Source organism: Antechinus flavipes, chromosome 6 (assembly GCF_016432865.1).
Source record: "Antechinus flavipes isolate AdamAnt ecotype Samford, QLD, Australia chromosome 6, AdamAnt_v2, whole genome shotgun sequence".
In the NCBI taxonomy this organism is placed as follows: Eukaryota; Metazoa; Chordata; class Mammalia; order Dasyuromorphia; family Dasyuridae; genus Antechinus; species Antechinus flavipes.
The window spans coordinates 73,153,823-73,170,420 of record NC_067403.1 but is presented as its reverse complement, the minus strand read 5'-3'; the positions used below and the strand labels follow the sequence as shown (position 1 = coordinate 73,170,420).

The following is a 16,598-nucleotide window of genomic DNA, read 5'->3' as shown; positions in this document are numbered from 1 at the left end:
CCCACTATGCATATTTCCATTTCTCAACTTTAAATTTGGAGAGATTGTAGTATTTCACGTACTACAGCCATTGTATCACTGGAAGAATATCAGTGCTAGAATAGTAGATATTACTCTATAAAGAGAAATTAAAATTGAAGAAATGTAGCCATTCATCTTTCTTCTTAATTCCTTTCATCTAACTTTCCCACTCTGTAAAACAATGGCATCATCTTCTATTTACTCAGTGCTTATTGTGTCCTTTGTACTATTTTAAATAGAATGGAAGGGTATAGAAGTTACAGAGCTGACAAGAAAAATTAAAGTTAAGATGTGATGTATTCTTCATTGTTCACAGTTTGTTCATCTTTTATTTCTATCAGTTATCCTTACATAAATCTCCCATGTTAAATCCTGATTGGGTATTAACATTTGAATAGGTTTCCAAATAGTTTCTAAAACTCTGCCCCATTTCTCAGGAATACTTATCCTTTCTCTTAGTTCCTGTATTCTGTCACTCTGGACCACTTATTTTAGCTTCTCTGTGCCCTTGGATCATTCATTTTAACTTCTATGTGCCTAAATTTCTTGAGAATAATTATATCCTAATGATAATGTTATCTTGAAGATATTAATAGCATTTGCCTCCCAGGAATCAGTGAGATCATTGATCAAATGAAGTTTACATATAACAGATGTTTTGCAAAGAAGGGAGGACAGAAGGAAGGAAGGAAGGAAGGAAGGAAGGAAGGAAGGAAGGAAGGAAGGAAGGAAGGAAGGAAGGAAGGAAGGAAGGAAGGAAGGAAGGAAGGAAGGAAGGAAGGAAGAAGGAAGGAAGAAGGAAGGAAGGAAGGAAGGAAGGAGGAAGGAAGGAAGGAAGGAAGGAAGGAAGGAAGGAAGGAAGGAAGGAAGGAAGGAAGAAGGAAGGAAGGAAGGAAGGAAGGAAAGAAAAAAAGAGGGAGAGAAGAAAAATATGTTCAATGCTCTGTGGGATAAACCTCAGTATTCTTTTCCTTGCCTGCTAAAAAGTTAACAACTGACCTGATAATTATGGTAAATAAGAAAAAGCAAAGAATTAATTTCTTCCAGTTTTGTTATTTGCTAATGGGGAAGATTTTTTGTCATGTCCAATTCTTCCTGACCCTATTTGGATTTTTTGGTGGTAGTAGTTGTGTTTTGAACTCAGGAAATTGAGTTTTTATTTAGTTTTGAACTCAGGTCTTCTTGACTACAATCTGCCTGCTATTTATCCATTGTACTACCTAGTTACCTCAATGGGAAAGGTTTCACAAATTGTAAAAAGAAGGAATATTGGATAAAAGTAGCAAATTTCTCTGGCCAATAACATTTAAAGAGTGACAGACTATCTGAAGATCTGGGAAAATAGTTTCTTCTGTGCTGGTATTCTTTGGGAGGTCTCAGATTTAGGATCGGAAAGACTGAAGTCTCATATTAAAGATTTTATCATAAGGACTCAATCAGTGTTGGATCAGGTTTGAAAATCCATTGGCAATCTTTGATCTTAAGCGTCCTTTTAGCATTTAACTTTTAAATATAAATTTGCCTGCTATTGGTTGGCTAGGTGGTGGTGTAGATAGAGCACTGGACCTAGAATCAGGAAGACTCACTTCCATGAGTTCAAAGATGGCCTTATACACTTATTAGCTGTGTGACTCTGGGCAAGACCCCTAGCCCTGTTTGCTTCAGTTTCCTCATCTGTAAAATGATCTGGAGAAGGAAATGTCAAATCCCTCCAATATCATTGCCAAGAAAACCCCATTGGGATCACAAAGAGTTAGACACAACTAAAATTACTAAACTAAAATTGCTGGCTACTCTATCTAGCCCACTTGAAAATTGTAGGAATATCAAATTTATTCAATTATCAAGGTGGTTGATGTATTATTGATTTTCTAATACTCATCAATAATTAAAGATACCATGGTATGGTAGAGAGAAGGCCTGACCTTAGAATCAGGGAGAACTGTGTTCAAGTCCAACATGAGTCATACTTGCTGTGTAACTAATGGAAAAGATATTTAATCTTTCAGTACCTACAGGCAAATTCTCTTAAACAATAAGTTTTAAAGAGAAGTTGCCCATCTACATCTGGAGTGGGAGTTTCAACAATGGGAGCCCCAAGTAATGAAATCATAGATCTGGACCATAAATAATAAATAGTCCTATCAGAAATTATATTGCTAACACAGCCATTTTATTCACTTACTTGGTTTTATAAGGCAGAACTTTTAAAAATGCATTTTAGTTTAACAATTCCACAGAACAGTAACTTCCCTAGTTTCATTTCTTTCTGAGTAATATTAAAAGTAGTTTATATTACTAGAGTGCTTCATGGCTACTAAATATCATAGACATCATCTTTTGATTTTTAATAATCTTATAAATTAAGTAGTACAAATATCATTAGTTCCATTTTATAGATGAAGAAACTGAAGCTCTCTGAGGTTGTGACCTACTCTAGTTCATACATAAAGTAACAGATTCAAGACTACAACTTATCTTCTGACTTTAGATTCTGTGATCATATACCATGCTTCATCTTATTATTAATTAAAGTATATCTGCTAATATGTTTATCTTTCTAACATCTGAGAATATTTCAATAGTGTTTCTAACATTCTGACCTGCCTGACAATGCCGGAAAAAATTCGGATCTTCTTCTGGGATGTACCTGTTTCAGATAAAGCTATCTTGGTTCTTTGTTTCCTTTCTCAAATAATCAGAAAAACATTTCTTCAACATATTCATATTCATATATATATATATATATATAGAGAGAGAGAGAGAGAGAGAAGAGAGAGAGAGAGAGAAAGAGAGAGAGAGAGAGAGAGATAAAGAGAGAGTGTAATTAAAAGTGAGATCACTGATTTAAAGCTTTTAATCTCCTATCTTTTCCTTTTTTAAGCATCAGGACACATCATGCACTACCTTCTCCATTCTTAATGCTTTTTCAAAGATCACAATCATCTTTCCTCCAAAACTTGTTATACTTCCTAAATTTCCTATTGCTATCTATCACCACAAATATCCACATGCCCCTTAAACTTAAAAATTCAGTTTTATCTTCTCCTTTCCTTTTTTCGCTTTCTGTGCTATACACAAGCAATCATGGAGCCCTATTAAGTCTATCTTCTCAATATTCTCCTTTCTATTTTGCTTTATTTCACTGTCATCTCCTATTTTAGGCTCTTATTGCCTCTAATCTGGATCAATGGAGTAACTCTCCTATGTCTTTCCTTTCCAATCACCATGTATACTCGTCCCAAAGTAATCTTCCTAAAGCATAGTTCCAATCATGTCATCCCTCTACTCAAAAATCTTGAATAAAGTCCACACTCTTTATTCTGGAATTCATTGCCCACCCAAATTGTCGCCCACCTGCAAGTCTCGCCCTAACACTTGCTACTGCCTCCATGTACTCCTCCACTCCAGCCAAATTGATCCACTTGAAGGTACCTAAACACAGTCCTAGCTACACAGACACAAACCAAAGAAAATGGACAAAATTGAACTTAAAAAAGATATACAGGAGGAAGATTAACCAGTGCTTTCCAATATCACCATGCTTGCATCACTATGAAAAAGTCAAGACTACAACCTTACCTTACTCACACTTAATAGACTGGAAGACTGAAGAGTGGTGACAAGTTGTTTTAAGAAGAGAAAACCAACAGCCATCTGCTATTGTTCCCATTTGTTGGAGTTTTTGATTGCTGATGTACCAATTTCCTGATTACTAAACTGTGAAAAATACCTAACATGTTGGTTCAAAGAGAGATCCAAAAAGACATTCAAAAGAGAGAAAGGAGTTAGCAAACTTTTTCTGAAATGGATCAGATAGTAAATATTGTAGTTTTACAAGCCAAAGGGGAAAATTGAGCAGATTATAAAGATAATTATTCAAGAAAGAAATTTCCATAATTTTATTTATTTCAAAATATAATGATACCAATATTAATAACAATAAGTATTAAAGTACAATTTTTTGTAATTCTGATCACTTAAAAGAATTGAATTCTTTTGGGGATATAACATTTCACTTAATGGAGGTTCAAAGTTAATACTCCTTGTCATCAAAATTGATTATTAATGTTCATCTGTTAAATGATCTATAATGGAAGTTTACATTTCATCCTGTGTAAATTTATACACATATATAAATATATACCATAATGTACATATATATATACATTCACATAGATAGGTCTTGCTAAATACTGATCCATAGGCATATAATTTTAATTGAGCCAAAATACTGAATATATTAAACAAGCTTATTTTCTCTAGATGCATTAATTCAGCTGCTTCATTTAAAAATTATTTGATTAAGGAATTGTATTTTCCTTTCTTGGCAAAGACGTGATCCACTTGGAAAATTAGTTTGGTTTCAGCCTCGTTTTCATTTTTTATTTTCGTGAAGGAATTATGCTACAATGAGATATCTTCTTTTAAACTTTCTGATTTTTCTAATCATTGTTTTCCTGTGAGTTGCAAATATTGTGATAGGTGCTTAGTCTGGTAATGTTGGTGTAGATTATATTCTTTTTTTTTTTTTTTTTTTTTTTTTTTTTTGCTGAGGCAATTGGGGTTAAGTGACTTGCCCAGGGTCACACAGCTAGACAGTGTCTGAGACCAGATTTGAACTCAGGTCCTCCTGACTTCAGGGCTGGTGCTCTATCCACTGTGCCACCTAGCTGCCCCTAGATTATATTCTTTTAGCACAGGTACAATGTTATTGCCATCTAATACTTTGCCATCTAATTCAGTAACAAAATAACCCACTTTAACTGTATCTTAAAAACATGACTTTCAAAGTCTTCTAATTTTAACATGATGGGTACACATGGGTAATAAAAGTAAATAAAATGTTGCAGTACAGTGATATCCATGGCAATATACATACTGTAGTTATAACTATCTCCCTACAACTTGTAGCACACTGGATAGGAATGGAAAGTGATGAGAGCACCATATACCTACAGTCTCTGTCATAACTTCTTCACTCAGCCAGTGGTGTAAAAACAGCTGTAGACAAAATATAAATGAATAAACATGACTGTGTTCAAATAAATATTTATGAACACTGAAATTTGAATTTCATATAATTTTGTGTACGAAATCTTCTTTTGATTTTTCTACTCTATAAAATACAAATCTATATACTTATGTGTACATGTACATATACATACATACATACACATATACACCTACACAAATATACACACATGTGTATGTGTTTGTATGAACTTTGTAAGCCCAAAATAGGAAGTTGTATGGATTTTGCCCATGGATTATAGTTTGCCAGCCCCTGGGCTAAAATATTGAGGTAAATAAAATAAGGTAAAATTCACCAGGGATATATTGAGCTAAATCAAATAACGTGAAATTTACTAGGGATAAACTGAGCTAAATCGAATAAGGTGAAATTCTGTAGGGGATAAATGCAAAATATTTCACTTGGGAACTAAAAACTAATTTCTGAAATAAAAGATAGGAGAGGAATTGGACCAGCAACACGTTAGGGAGAAAAAAGATCTAATAGATTATAAACTCAACATGAGTCAGAGAGTTATATCACTGCCAAAAGTTCATGTGATCTTGGACTATACTAAGAAAATCCTAGCTTCCAGAAACAGGGAGATGTTGCCCCTCTGCATTCTGCCCTCATCAGACATCTTCAGCTTTTTGTTTAGTTCTGGAAACCACAATGTAAGAAGGACATTGATAAACTGGAGTCAATCTACAGAAGAACAACTCAGATAATAAAGGGCATTGAGTCTGTATCTTGTAAGGACTGGTGGAAGGAAATGGGAATATTCCACTTAGAGTAGAGGAGATTCATGGACCATATCATCTGTATTCAAATATTTGAAGAACTATCTTATGAAGGAGGATTAGACCTATTGTGATTGACCCTAAGGGGCAGAACTAGGAAAAATGAATAAAAGTTGCAAAGGCAAATTCCTAATCATGAGAGCTACCCAAAAAGTGAAATGGGCCACCTCCAGAATTTATGGGTCCATCCTCACTGGAAGCCTTCCAACAAAAGCTGGGTAACTACATCTCTGGTCTTAGGGTTGATCACCACTGCAAGGTAACCAATTAGGTCTTTTTTATTTCCTTAACATTCAGTAATTCTGTGACTTCTCTTCCATAATCTTTTCTTTTGGTCACTGAATAAATCTTATGTGAATGATATCGTGCTTATATTTATGTGTAATTGTATTTTTAGAATATAAAAGGACAATATAGAAAATAAAATAAATCAATGTTTTCTTTAAGAGAATCTTGAAGGGTAGCTAGGTGGCACAGTGAATAGAGTGCTGGAACTAGAATCAGGAAGATTCATCTTTCTGAGTTCAAATCTCAGTCACTTACTGACTGAGATCCTGGGCAAATCACTTAATCTTGTTTGCCTCAGTTATTCATCTGTAAAATGAACTAGAGAAGGAAATGGCAACCACTCTAATATCTTTGCCAAAACAATTCCAAATGAGATCCTATGGAACCAGACACAACTGGCTCAAAAAAAAAAAAAAAAAAAAAAAAGAAGATTCCTGAGATTTTCTTTATTCTTTGATTTTTTTTTTCTTTTGCCAAACATTACATCCTGAATTTTAAAATGAGTGGTGAGTCGGCTGTGGCTTTCATTCCTTTCATCCTGAAAGCTGATCAATATGCATATGAGCTAAAGATCAGCAGCATTTGCTATCCATTGAACATAAGTTGTCTTTACTTTCCAATTAGAAATCATTGCCTACGATTTACCCTTCTGTTCTCAGTTTAATGGTCTCCACATCCAAGGGGAGCTCAGATGCTTACAGAGATGAAATCATTGCATCCTTCTCCCAGAGGAGCCCTGGTTATCATTACCCATAACATGCCGACAATATTGCTTGGAGCCAGTTTGCCTCATGGTACTGTGTAGTTCATCACCAGCTTCTGTTACATGCTAAAGAGGTCTTGCCACACAGCTTGGGACTATTCGGGGGTAGACTCAAGGGTCTCAGCAGTTGTCTTCCTGCTTTGCATCATAGTTTTCATCTTCTTGATCCTTTTGTCCTGTGGTTTACCTCGGGCTGTCGCCTTCTAGGGGAATCTAAGCAGAGCAGCTGTGGCAGGTTCCATTTTCCCCCATTGTTACCACTCTGTAAACTCCCCACCCCACCCCACAAGACTTAAACTTTTTTCTCATTCATTCTATTTTCTCAAAAGGCAGAGTTACTTAGGTTTAAAATATACATCTGTTGACAGAATCATTAAAAGATGAAATAATGATAAATAATTAATAATCCCCATCTGAGATTATTTTCCAGACACTTAGTATCTCCTATGTCCTGATTTATATCTTCCCCTATTAGAATGTGAGCTTCTTGAGGGCAGGGATTATTTTTGCCTTTGTCTCCTAGGAATTAGCACAATATCTGGTACTGATAGTAGGAGCTTAATAAAGATTTATTGGTTAACCACAGCAACAAAAGTAATATATGCATGGGGTGTGTGCATGTACACACATGTGTGTATACATATATTATTATCATATGCATGTAAACAGATTTTTATTGCATGTACATATTTATATATACATATATAATTTATATATGTACAGTTTATATAACACATAGCATATAGTGCAGTATATATAGTATATGCATATATGTTTTGAAAATATTTATACTATTAACAGATATATATGTTAATATACATATATACATAATGCATATTTGTGTATACATATATATGCATATATACATACAATGGGATCATGATCATTATATTTCCACAATAAAGAAAAGAGTTTTATTTTCAAAAATGCATGGGATTGAGAATCCTCAAAATAAATATACATCTAAAAGGTATAAACAGGATCATTATTTCACATGTAACTCTGCTTAATGCATTTATAATGATCCTTTTTGGGGAGTATAAATAGGATTTATGATGGCACCTAATGAAATCTCTTAACTTTTCATAACTTTTGGATTTATGAAAAAATGTAGAGATAGTACTAATCATTTGGTTTAAATGTTAAACTATGGTCTTTTTAAAACATTAAGGCAAATATCTGTGTGATAATAGCTTAATTCAGCATCAAAGACTACATGTGGAGTCACACTTATGAATTATATGATTTGAATATGACCTAATGGGTGGGGAGGAGAATAGCTAGCTTTCAAATTTTTAATATCAGTTTCTTTATAGCCTCTTTTCTTAACAATCCTCCCCCCCCTTGCATGATTTTACTAGTTATCTGTTGGGGCTAAATTTTCTATTATGTGTAAGATAATATTTCAAAAAGAGAAAGGAATTTCATTGCTTTAATTATTAGAAAGTATAATCTACTATTCATATATTAAGAAAATAATCAAAAATGTGAAAACTTGCTTTCAATGCCCTGGAGAGCTAACATCTCTGTATTAAAATACATCAATATATGTCATTGAAAAAGGACAAACCTCTACAAATTTGACAACCATCTTTTAAAGAAGGCAGAATTTTTGCTTTCAGTTCCAGTGTGTTTATTTAAAAAAAAAAAAAAAGCACAACTGCAAATAATTTCAAAAATTTGCTCAAATTTTAAGTATAAAGACAATGAATGAATCTGATAGCTATTTTATTCACGCTAAGATTACCATGACCTTCAAGAAACTGATGGTTCTCTATTTTGTAGAAAAAAGCAATATAAACCTGAAGTTGGTGAACTTGAATTTAAAAAAAATTAATTTCGTTATCTATTCAACATGATTGGTTTCCTTTGTAATCCTCTGCATTTTATCTTAATCATAGACTTCACTATCAAAGAAGTCCATGAATAAAATGGCCAAGATCCTTTGATCTAAGTAAATAGGTGGGTAAGGCAAATAGAGATAGATAAATAGATAGATAGATGGATGGATAGACAGATGGGCAGAGATAGATAGATAGATAGACAGATAGACATAGATGGTAGATGGATGGATGGATGAATAGAAATGCTTTAATAATCAAGTTTAGTCTATTAAAATGTTCAGTAAAACATCAAAACCTCCTGTATAATCCATCTTGAGACTGATTGTATAACAGACCTCAAGGCAATGACACAGCTGTTAGCTGGAGGCCACTGAACAAGAAGAATAGAGACCATACCTGGAAAAGTCCAGAGTAGTTTATAATATTTGATGATGATTAAATAAATTTGTAATTTATCTAAATTGTACTCTAAAAAAAAAATTAAGAAAGAAAATCCAGACTTCTTAAATATTCTCAAACTTTCCCCCCAAAGTGTTCATGAATGCAGGCAGAGACATAGGAATAAAGAATAAAGTCACTGATATATTTAACTGTCCTCCCCCATCTTACAGGTGAGGAAATTGAGATAGACAAGTAGTTAAGTGCTTTGTCCAGAGTCATACATCTAATAAGTATCTGAGGCAAAATTTGAACTCGGGTCTTTCTAATTTCAGGTTTAGCATTCTATTGCATCTCCTAACTCTCCATCCTGTCTTTTTTTTTTTTTTTAACATTATTCAAAATTATGGGGAAATTAGGATGTACTATAATTTATTCACTAACTTCAATGACTTTAAAGAAGGCAGATTTTTAACTACAAGAAATGATTAGAGTTAGCAATAAAAGTGTAAAAATAATCCTGAATAATAACTCTATTAATTGTTCATTCTCATATATAGGTTTTAGACATGCCATTATATATGATTTGTATAATAGAGTCTAAGATCCCCTGATGACAGATATCCATGCTGCCCAAGCAGTCTTTATGTTGGCCAGAAGATAGTAGTAACAGCAGCCTTTTCTACTATTCATTTTGCGACTAATAAAGTGAAACAGTCATTTATGAAATTTTTATTTGTGACCCTGAAATTTTTGCTTATGTGCAATCTGGAGACCTTTTAAACAATACATATTTTGCAGTCCTGATTTTCTTTTCAACCTCTGAAAAGGAAAAAAAAAAAAAAGCAAGAATTTACCATTTTAAAAAATAAGTGATTTTTAAGATGTCAGATATAAAACAGAATCCACCAAATCATAAAAGTCCTTTACAATGCAAAAATCATCATTCTAATTCATTTTTGTCTCATTCAATTCACAGACATCTGGATATACTTGTTAGGAACTATAAATGCCTTTAGAAAGCATAACTCAGTTGGCATAATCTTTGCCTGTACACAAGTCAATATGAATTTTACTACCCTTTAAATAGTCTGGCTTTTGTTCATTTTTATTATGATATAAAATAATGTAAACATAAAGGAGAAGGCAAGAAATTCATTAAATGTTTCTACTAAAGCAGGCTACTCCTACACCCGATATAGTTTATTATTAAATTTTAATAATAGGAGTTTTAAAAGTAAACAATTCTGATAGAAGAGAACTGGCCTTAGGCAAAATCTTGAAGCAGGCAGGTTGTTTTTGCTATTTCCCTATCTCCTTTTCTCCTTTCTTTTTTTAGTTCCTAGACATTCAGGACTTCCCAGGCAATAATTCTGGGACCCCTCACCTACAATGGAAGTTGGGGGAGCCAGTTGGGTTATCACTAGCAATATTGCAAAACTCATGATGAGCATAATTCCATCTGACAATTTATAAAGAGACCCAATATTTGGTGATTTTTTTAAAGGGAAACTAGGCTAACATCTATGGATAGGATTCTAATCCCATTCTAACCTCTTCCTCCCAAGTTAATTAGGCTAGTTTTTCCTTAAAAGTAATTGAAATCATCCTCAAGAGTTGCTTCACTCAGGGGATTAAAAGCTCAATCTATTGACATCATTTCCTTGTCACTTGAGTATAGAATCCATGAGGATGCTTAGTTGTTACATCATGATGGGCAGTAAAGGCAAAGGAACTTCACCAGATGAATCATTCTTCTCCTACTATGGCTCAGTAAATCCCATTTTCATAGCCATTAGATGACCTATAGTGTCTAATTTTGTTTCATTATTGAAATTAAATTATAAGAGGACTGTCCAGAGTCAGACCCAGCCCACAGCATTAACATTATATATTCTTTACCTCCACCTATGTGAGTTACATAAGATTGTGCTCTTCAATCTTGTACACTGATACAGCAAAGATGGTGTTGGAGAGTATTGTTTTTTTCCATTCCTTTGATAAACCTTTTTTGAGGCATTTAGTCAGTCACATGTTTGGAAGGTGGGCTTTTTATCTATTTCCCTTGGAAAAAAAAATCATATGTGGCTTACCACTAAATGCTATAACAGAACTTGGTGTGGAAACCAAGTTAATGACATTATCCACAGAACATTTTCTTCAGGTGTTTAATCATATCTGACTTTTGATGACCCCATCTGGGGTTTTCTTGGCAAAGATACTATTTCCCACTTAAGCTCATTTTGCAGATGAGGAAAGTGAGGCAAACAGGATTAAGTGACTTGACCAGGGTCAGAGAACTAATAAGTGTCTACTGAATTTGAACCGATTTTTTGTTGGCTTCCTGATTCCAGGGTCAGTGCTCTATCTACTGTGCCACCCAGCTGCCCACAATGTGCCCCAAACTGAGTTCATTTCTTCCAGTTTGACAAATCCTTCCTGAAACATTGCCCAAGGGTAGCAGCAGTATTAGAGTCATTTGGTTGCTGACACCCTGAGCAATAGATTCCCTCTGCTCTCCCGGACACTGAAAATATACCTGTCCTGTGTTTCCTATCAGCTAGAAAAATAATATGATAAATTAATAATCCCTTGAGGTATTAATGATTGATGATGGTTTAATGAGTTAATGAAGTACCAAGGATATTTAAATTTGAGCAGAGACCTCTGGGAGATACAAAACTCTATTGTATAGAAATAAGTCTCTAAAACTGGTCTATCAGGCCATGAGCCAAGACTCTCTAGGAGTCCTCAAATTATATTATATGGAGGGAAGACCTGCAAAGTCTTCTTGGAATACTAACCTCATGAAGCATAAACATATAGCAAGATAACTATATTTGCATTACTTTTTGTTATTGTTCTATATTTTTGGTATTATAATTTAATTACTAATTACAGATAATCACACAATCTTCAGCCATCCTTCAGGGGCTTTTATTTTGCTGGCAGGGTCTTAAAAAACCTAAGGTTAGTCCCATGTCATGGTGAAGAATAGGACAAAGACTTTATTCAAATATTAATGAAAGCTATTTAAAGACATCCCATATTCTTTTAGATGTCTTCCTAACTATTTAAATCAGAAGTTCCCAACCAGGGAAGGTTATAAAATTCTTCTCAAAAAAAATACAGGGAAAATTTGGCAAAAATTTATGCTGTCATATTGAAAAATACAAGAAACTTTACATTGATTTCCAATCAATAAAGTTTTACAGAATTTTTGGTTTACCTGTGAAGAAAAATCAACTAATCTCTTTATTTTTGTTTTGTGCATATGCATGGTAAACTCTAGAATATATTTACTTTCATAATAAATCAGATATGGGGGAATAAAAAGAGAAAGGATTTTCTTTCTTCATCTAACTGCCCCCTTTCTAGCCCTTTTGCTGATTCTTCATGGACTTCCCTAACCTGAAAATGAGGGTTACCCAAGATTCTGTCTTTGGCCTTTTATCCTTCTCTGCCTTGTAGTAATGTTATTTCTTTCTGTGACTTCAATTACAGTATCATTGAAGATAAATCCAAAATCTGCATTTCTAACCCCAGCCTCTCATCTGCTCTCCAGACCTGTATCTGACTTCATATAGGACATATTAGCATAGAAAATAGGTTGGGATCATTGATTGAATAGCCCAAAGGAATCCCATTTCATAAATGAGGAATTTGAGAATGCAAGAGGCTAAAGTTTGCCCAAGGCCATGTAGGTAAAGGCAAGATTTAAACCTAGCTCTTCTAATTCCAAATCCAATGATGTTTACATTGTACCATGCTGCATTATTATAAAATTAATCTAGGTTTGGAATTTGCATTTCACCAGGCATTGTCTTAAAGAGAGTGGGTACAAGTTTATTATTGCCCAGAACCTTGATTTAAATAAGACATAAGGGAAGAGGAAACTCATAACACAAAAGTAATACACAATTAACAAACACAATGGCCACTATGACAAGCAAACCAAAAACATACAACATACACCATCACCACTTCAAGGAAACACCAACATCTGAATTCCTTGGTTGGGAGAACTCACGGTCACAGCTGTTCAGAGTCTCGAATGGGAACTATTGCTATTCAAGTTTGTACAAGATTCCCTAGCCCAAAGTCCCTTTCCATTAAGGAGATTTTATAGGCTGAGAACAAATAAGACACTATGCTAAGTATTCTCATTTGATATGTGACTTTTGGGTCAAAGTACTTCCCAGGTACAAGATGCTCCATTATAAGAGGTCCACCAAGGAGAATATTTGTTCATTACTTTAGGGGGATTGTGTTTACTTCAGGAACTGCCCAAGTTTCTGGGTAAGCACAGGCCTTCCATAAAGAATCCTCATTAATTAAGGCACCAGAAGGATGGCTGACCCTTCTTGTGCTTCTTGAGATTCTATCAGATAGCTGCAAGCAAATTCCAAACAATCAGCAAACAAATTTATACAAAGATGTGCCTGAGATTCACTGGGATTACTCATTAGGATTCCTTACAAGCATATCTGGGCTCAAATGATACTGGTTGAAAAGTATTGCTGAAGACCAGTCTTAAGTTTCCCTATGAAAAGTGCTTTCATTACTGCTGCCAAGGTAGATTTTGGAAGGGAATAGCTGAAAGGTACTGGCCTTAAAAGTCATGGCCTCAAATGTCTACGCATAATGTATACAACAAGCATTCAAGGAAACAAATGACTTTACTCATACCACTGAAATATAGTGGAGTGGGACTCAGAATTAGAAATGTAAACCTTATTCAAAAGGAACGGAATAAGTAAAATGAAAATAGAAGAGTGTTTATATCAATTATAAAGACCTTGATTCAAAGCCTGCCACACTTGCTAGCTATACAACTCTAGAACATTTACCTAATCCTTTATGGCCTCAGTTCCTTATCTGTGAATTGAAATGTTTAGACTTGATAAGACTTATAAGTTCCCAGCCAGCTCTAAATCTAGGATTTTTTTTTTTAATTTTTTATTTAATAGTTACATTATATTGACACTCGTTTCTGTTCCGATTTATCTCCCCCTCCCTCCCTCCACCCCCTCCCCTAGATGGCAAGCAGTCCTTTATATGTTGGATTTGTTGCAGTATATCCTAGATACAATATATGTTTGCAGAACCGAACAGTTCTCTTGTTGCGTAGGGAGAATTGGATTCAGAAGGTATAAATAATCCGGGAAGAAAAACAAAAATGCAGATAGTTTACATTCGTTTCCCAGTGTTCTTTCTTTGGGTGTAGCTGCTTTTGTCCGTCATTTATCAATTGAAACTCAGGTCTCTTTGTCAAAGAAATCCACTTCCATCAAAATATGTCCTCATACAATATCGTTGTCGAAGTGTATAATGATCTCCTGGTTCTGCTCATTTCACTTAGCATCAGTTCATGTAAGTCTCGCCAGTCCTCTCTGTATTCATCCTGCTGGTCATTTCTTACAGAACAATAATATTCCATAACATTCATATACCACAATTTACCCAGCCATTCTCCAATTGATGGGCATCTATTCATTTTCCAGTTTCTAGCCACTACAAACAGGGCTGCTACAAACATTTTGGCACATACAGGTCCCTTTCCCTTCTTTAGTATTTCTTTGGGATATAAGCCCAATAGAAACACTGCTGGATCAAAGGGTATGCACAATTTGATAATTTTTTGGGCATAATTCCAGATTGCTCTCCAGAATGGTTGGATTCGTTCACAACTCCACCAACAATGCATTAGTGTCCCAGTTTTCCCGCATCCCCTCCAACATTCATCATTATTTTTTCCTGTCATCTTAGCCAATCTGACAGGTGTGTAGTGGTATCTCAGAGTTGTCTTAATTTGCATTTCTCTGATCAATAATGATTTGGAACACTCTTTCATATGAGTGGTAATAGTTTCAATCTCATCCTCTGAAAATTGTCTGTTCATATCCTTTGACCATTTATCAATTGGAGAATGGCTTGATTTCTTATAAATTTGAGTCAGTTCTCTATATATTTTGGAAATGAGGCCTTTATCAGAACCTTTAACTGTGAAAATGTTTTCCCAGTTTGTTGCTTCCCTTCTAATCTTGTTTGCATTAGTTTTATTTGTACAAAAGCTTTTTAATTTGATGTAATCGAAATTTTCTATTCTGTGATCAGTAATGGTCTCTAGTTCATCTTTGGTCACAAATTTCTTTCTCCTCCACAAGTCTGAGAGATAAACTATTCTATGTTCCTCTAATTTATTTATAGTCTCGTTCTTTATGCCTAGGTCATAGACCCATTTTGATCTTATCTTGGTATATGGTGTTAAGTGTGGGTCCATGCCTAATTTCTGCCATACTAATTTCCAATTATCCCAGCAGTTTTTATCAAATAATGAATTCTTTTCCCAGAAGTTAGGGGCTTTGGGTTTGTCAAACACTAGATTGCTATAATTGACTATTCTGTCTTGTGAGCCTAGCCTTTTCCACTGATCCACTAATCTATTTCTTAGCCAATACCAAATGGTTTTGGTGACTGCTGCTTTATAATATAATTTTAGATCAGGTACAGCTAGGCCATCTTCATTTGATTTTTTTTTCATTAATTCCCTTGAGATTCTCGACTTTTTATTGTTCCATATGAATTTTGTTGTTATTTTTTCTAGATCAATAAAATATTTTCTTGGAAGTCTGATTGGTATAGCACTAAATAAATAGATTAGTTTAGGGAGTATTGTCATCTTTATTATGTTCGCTCGGCCGATCCAAGAGCACTTAATATTTTTCCAATTATTTAAGTCTGACTTTATTTGTGTGGAGACTTTTTTATAATTTTGCTCATATAATTCCTGACTTTCCTTTGGTAGATAGATTCCCAAATATTTTATGGTATCAACAGTTATTCTGAATGGAATTTCTCTTTGTATCTCTTGCTGTTGGGTTTTGTTGGTGATGTATAAAAATGCTGAGGATTTATGGGGATTTATTTTGTAGCCAGCTACTTTGCTAAAATTATGAATTATTTCCAATAGCTTTTTGGTAGAATCTCTGGGGTTCTCTAGGTATACCATCATATCATCTGCAAAGAGTGATAGTTTGGTTTCCTCATTGCCTACTCTAATTCCTTTTATATCTTTCTCGACTCTTATTGCCGAGGCTAGTGTTTCTAATACGATATTAAATAATAATGGTGATAGTGGGCAACCTTGCTTCACTCCAGATCTTACTGGGAAAGGTTCCAGTTTTTCCCCATTGCATATGATGCTTACTGATGGTTTTAAATATATGCTCCTGACTATTTTAAGGAAAAGTCCATTTATTCCTATGCTCTCAAGTATTTTTATTAGGAATGGATGTTGGATTTTATCAAATGCTTTTTCTGCATCTATTGAGATGATCATGTGGTTTTTGTTTGTTTGGTTATTGATATAGTCAATTATGCTAATAGTTTTCCTAATATTGAACCAGCCCTGCATTCCTGGTATAAATCCTACTTGGTCATAGTGTATTATCCTGGTGACAATTTTCTGTAATCTTTTTGCTAATATT

The 16,598-nt window shown here is 34.3% G+C and overlaps 1 protein-coding gene across 3 annotated transcripts in view; it reads left to right on the top strand.

Moving 5' to 3' along the window:
- TTC29 (tetratricopeptide repeat domain 29) overlaps window positions 1-16,598 on the top strand; it is a 271,305-nt gene that overhangs the window by 115,456 nt on the left and 139,251 nt on the right. The window lies entirely within an intron of this gene.